This window comes from Toxorhynchites rutilus, chromosome 1 (assembly GCF_029784135.1).
Source record: "Toxorhynchites rutilus septentrionalis strain SRP chromosome 1, ASM2978413v1, whole genome shotgun sequence".
Lineage (NCBI taxonomy): Eukaryota > Metazoa > Arthropoda > Insecta > Diptera > Culicidae > Toxorhynchites > Toxorhynchites rutilus.
The window spans coordinates 178,211,398-178,217,397 of NC_073744.1; positions in this window are offsets into that span (position 1 = coordinate 178,211,398).

Here is a 6,000-nt window from a genome sequence, read left to right on the forward strand (position 1 = left end):
TCATTTTTCCTGAGATAAGCAATTGAATAACTGTAAAATGTCAAGCGCTATCTAAACGCTTTAACTGCCCCGTTTTGTTTGGTCCGATTTACGGTTCCAAATTCTTTACTTACACAGCAAATATTTTGAATTCAATTGGATTTGGTTCATTCAATTAATAATTTAATCAATACAAATAAATGATTACTAAGCCAACGGTAGTCCCACGTCAACCTTGCGGTTATATAGCAAAGACACAACTCACTCATTTTTTTTTTAGTTAATAATTCATCTAACTATATATATATATATTTTTTTTTAAATCGTTTATTTTTACAGGCTCAGTTACTTAAGTTTAAAGGAGCCGAATTCTTAAATATATTTTTAAAACTATATATATATATATAGAAACAATTTTCTTACATCTATGGTTAGTAAGGTGGAAAACCGATTACTCGCGGTGTACTCGAGTTTAGGAGGGTGACATATTTTTAGGAGAAGGATGGGATATAAGGAAATTGTAACAATGTTGATGAGCACTCAATTCTTAAATCTATTCGTATATCTATAGTTTATTTACATTTCGACTTATTCTACTATTTATAGCAAGGGGACGAATTACCCGCGAAGGAAGGAAAGGAGGGTATAAGGATGTAGGGACAATCACACACGAAGATCTATAGCTTTAAGGAAAACATATATATGGGACATGTAATCAAGGTCTAACCGAGCCAACACATCTCTCACCGGCACATTGGGCTGTCTTCCTCGGGCCCGAAGGGAGATTTCTAAATTCGATCTGGCGACCAGATACACCTCGCACGACCAAACAATGTGCTCGATGTCGTGATAACCTTGGCCACAAACGCAGAGATTGCTGCTGGCAAGATTGAAACGAAAGAGTAGTGCATCTAACGAACAGTGATCGGACATGAGTCGGGAGAAGGTGCGGATAAAGTCCCGACTCAAGTCTAGACTTTTGAACCACGGTTTGAGGCTAACCTTAGGGATAATCGAGTGAAACCACCGGCCCAATTCATCTTCATTCCACTTGCGTTGCCAGTTAGCGATGGTATTTTTGCGAACTAAAGAATGAAATTCATTGAAGGCGATTTGACGCTGATAAATATCGCCTTAAATTGCACCTACTTTTGCCAATGAGTCAGCCCTCTCATTACCCGGAATTGAGCAATGTGAAGGGACCCAGACAAAGGTAATGACATAACAGCGTCTGGATAAAGCACTCAAAATTTCTCGTATTCTCTCAAGGAAGTACGGCGAATGCTTTTCCGGCCTCACTGAACGGATAGCTTCGACAGAGCTAAGACTATCCGTTACAATGTAATAGTGTTCAACAGGTCGTGAGGCGACGCTGTCCAGCGCCCAGTATATCGCTGCCAATTCAGCAATATATACCGAGCAAGGATTCTGAAGACTGTGTGAGGTGCTAAAAAATACGTTGAACACTCCAAATCCTGTGGACTTATTCATAGAGGACCCATCAGTAAAGTATATATTATCACAATTGATACGCCCATACTTTGCATTGAAGATTGTAGGAACGAACCCCAATCTAAGATAATCTGGATTTTCATGGATTTTCTCCTTCATGAACAGATCGAAATGTACAGAGGAATTGATGTAGTCAGGAAAACAAACACGGTTGGGAATATACGAAGAAGGAACAACCTGCATAGAGGTGAATTCATGATATGAATTCATGAATCCAGAATGAAAATTTAGCTCGATCAATTGCTCAAAATTTCCGATCACCAATGGATTCATAACCTTACACCGGATGAGGAACCGAAGAGATAATAAATTGAAGCGATCTTTTAGTGGGAGTACGCCTGCCAAAACCTCGAGACTCATGGTATGCGTTGCGTCCCAACGCAATACGGAGACAAAGATCTTTCTTTCCCTTGTTGGGTGTGAACCACTGCGTCCATTAGTTTGAACTATTGTGGTATGCCCCATTTTTTGTACTACGCTTCAAGCTTATCTACTGCTTATTGATGAAGAAGTAGACTGAAAGCTATAGCGAGATAGGTGCCAATCAGGAATAATCTGTTTGATAAAATTTATAGTCCTGATCGGCGACACAGACCAAACTTCCTTGGGCTCCAGAATAGCCTTATCAAGGTGTTGAAGTCTGCGTCTTGTTAGTGCTCCGCATTTGCAGAGCAAATGTTCCGAGGTTTCGCTTTCGGCATTACAAAAGCGACAAATATCATCTTGCACTAAACCTATGTTTTTGAGATGGTATTTACTCGGACAGTGTCCTGTTATAAGACCAGTGAATGTGCTGAAGTCTTTCTTATTAAGACTCAGCAATTGTTGAGTAATTTTAATACTCGGCGTGATAATTTTTTTTGACTGGTTGAGTTGTACAGCCATCCAGTTGGCCATTACTTCCCGGTCTTCCCATTTCTTCAGCTCGCGCTTCTATTGGCCTCCAGCTGAACATGTTGACCCAAAGGTAACAAGTGAAGGATAGCCTCCAATGCCTTTGAGGGTGTGCTTCGCATTGCTCCTGTTACAGCAACGCATGCCAGTCGTTGGAGTTTGTTTAGCTTTTTTGTAGCTACAGTCTCCTTAGTCTTTGGCCACCATATTAATGAGGCATAGGTTATCCTAGGCCGCACAATTGCTGTATAGACCCACATAACCATTTTTGGTTTCAGGCCCCATGTTCTACCTATCATTTTAGAACATGCCCATAGGGCAATGTTGGCCTTACTGATAATTGCATCTAAGTGTGCGTTCCAGTTTAGTTTAGCATCTAGGATTACGCCTAGATATTTCACTGAAACGCTGAATTTTATTTCCTCTCCTCCAAGATTTAGAGTCTGCAGATGCAGTTTCTTCTTTTTGGTGAAAGGAACAATTGTTGTTTTTGAGGGATTTATGCTCAGACCTTCTTTGATACACCATGATTGTGTAAGGTTTAAGGCCATCTGCATCCTACTCGATATCACATCGTCGAATTTGCCACGTACCATTATGACTAAATCATCAGCAAAACCCACGGTTTCGAAACCATTCGCCTCCAAACTAATCAGAAGGTCGTCAACCACCAGTGACCAAAGTAGAGGTGATAGAACCCCTCCTTGTGGGCAACCTTTCGTTGCAATCACAGATGTCGATGACCCACCCAGCTCCGAGGTGATTTGTCTATTTGTGAGCATGCCTTTGATCCATTCGACTATGCAGTCATCGAAATGTCTTCTTCTCATAGCCTGTGCCATTGATACATAGGAAGCATTGTCGAAAGCCCCTTCGATATCAAGAAACGCACATAATGCAGTTTCTTTTGACGAAAGAGATTTTTCAATTTTAGTCACAAGCGTGTGTAACGCTGTGACTGTGGATTTGCCTGATTGATAGGCAAACTGGTATTTAGATAAAGGGCATTTGGACATGAATACAGACTTTATGTATTCATATAATACTTTTTCCATAGTTTTCAGCAGTATTGATGATAAACTAATTGGTCTGAATGATTTTGGAAGTGATTTATCACGTTTCCCAGCTTTTGGAATGAAGACCACTTTAACGAGTCTCCATGTGGAAGGAATGTGCTCTAGTATCAGACTTGCCTTAAAAATCTCGATTAGAGATGGAATCAGCTTAGATTCTCCTTTTTGAATCAGGGCTGGAAAAATTCCATCTGCACCTGCGGATTTGTACGGTTGAAAGGATCTCACCGCGCTTTCTACTCTGGCCCTCGTGAAAACCATTCCAGCAACTATCTTTGCGACATCCTTTGCACTTTGAGAATTCCTTCGAGAGCATTTCACGTCGCGGTTGTAGTTAGGACTGGTATCAGAATGAACCGATGTAGATCCCGGGAAGTGAGTTTTCATCAGTAAGTCTAATACTTCTGAGGGAGATTTTGTGAACGAACCGTCGTCCTTTTTGAGGGAACCTAGCCCGTTCGAGTGGTCTTTTGCAAGAGTCTTACTTAGTCTTGCAACGATTGGGGTACTTTCAATGCTTTCGCAGTTATTTACCCAAGATTTTCGTTTAGATCGTCTTAGTTCTCTATTATATTCGGTTAGGGCGCTCCTATATTGAGACCAATCCGAATTAATTTTAGCTCTGTTGAACAGCTTCCGCGCTGTTTTACGTAGCCGCTCGAGCCTTTTGTTCCACCATGGAACGTTTCTTGTCGAAGAAACTCTCTTAAGTGGACAATTACTGTTGTAGACAGAAACTATCGTATCATTTAATTCTTTTGAAGTTGATTCGAGCTGTTGAATCGACCTTATTCTTGTGTTACGAGTTTCTGACTCGAGTTCAAGTGAATATCGTTCCCAGTTGGTTTTTCTTGGATCACGATATTCTTTCTGTACTGTCAAGCCACCATCCCATTCGAAGATAATGTGTCTGTGATCAGACAAAGACGCCTCTTCCGAAACGTGCCAGTTGTGTATTTTTGAAGAAATTACCGGACTGCACAGTGTTAGGTCCAGGACTTCTTGTCTGATAGCGTTTATAAACGTTGGTTCATTGCCTATATTGGCAATGTCAATGTTGTTTGAAGAGAGAAATTCTAAAAGACAGTCACCTCGACTGTTTATGTCAGTACTACCCCACAAAGTGTGATGAGCATTGGCATCACAGCCGATGATGAAGTCTTTTTTTATTTCTCTGCAATAATTTACGAACGCCGCAACCTCTTGGGGAGGTGCCTCAGGTACGTCACCAGGGAAATAAGCCGACGCAATTATTATGTCGGATCTTCCCTTGGCGGTTGGTATCTCAACTCTGATCGCGACGATGTCCCTTTGAATGAACTCTGTTATAGGAAAGCATTTAATATTTGCTTTTACTAGAACAGCAGTTCTTGGGGAGTCATGCTTGTCGTCGTAGAATAACTTGCATGAACCAGTATGAATACCAAGTATTCTTCCTTTGTGGACCCAAGGCTCTTGAATTAAAGCTAAATCCATAGCGTCTTCAATAAACCTCCTAGACAGCACGCTAGATGCTGCTTTAGCGTGATGGAGATTTATTTGCAGAACCTTAGTGTTCTGCGTTATTTTCGACCGCTCGTTTTGTTCATTTGGATGTGGATTATTCATAGAAGTCCCACGAGTCTCGCGGTAAAGAAGGTCCACTGCATCAGTGACCGGCTTAATGCAGCAAGGGCAGACGATACTGTGGAGGGAGCCCTGGTGCTCCACAGGCTCCGTTAACGGCAAGGTTTAAAACCCCCCCTACCATTCATCCCTCGGCACGGGTCGCTTCACACCTTGGTTTAGGGGTTTATCCATTACTTCCTTTCCATAATAACCATGGATAACAGCTATTACAACCATCCTCCTTTTCTGGGGCTTTGGACCCACTGCTCTGGTTTCTCAATAATTTCAGGTTCTTATTCGGACATGCTATTATTGAGATCCGTCATTCGCAGGCGGAGTTTTCAGACAAAGATACTGAATTCGCTCGAGTTTAATGAGGTGTGTTTTGGCAGCTGATTGAAAACAGAAACTGCCATACTCCATCACTGAGAGAATAGTTGTTCTATACAACATTATAAGATCTTCGGGATGGGCTCCCCACCAGGTGCCGGTAATTGTACGGAGAAAGTTTATTCTTTGTTGACATTTTTCACTCAGATACCTAATATGGGCCCCCCCAAGTACATTTGGAGTCGAACCAGACCCCAAGATACTTGAATGACATAGCATGAGTGATCGGTTTACCCAAAAGTTGAAGCTTTGGTTTTGCTGGTCTATGCTTCCTAGAAAAAACCACCATCTCTGTTTTCTCCGTGGAGAATTCGATCCCTAGCCCAATGGCCCAGGTTGAAAAATTGTTCAAAGTATCTTGTAAGGGTCCTTGCAGGTCGGATTCGTTTGATCCTACGACAGACACCACTCCATCATCTGCAAGTTGTCTTAGGCTGCAATTTTGTGTAAGGCAATTGTCGATGTCGCTTACATAGAAGTTGTACAAAAGGGGGCTTAAACATGAGCCCTGGGGGAGGCCCATGTAAGAGACCCGACTTACTGC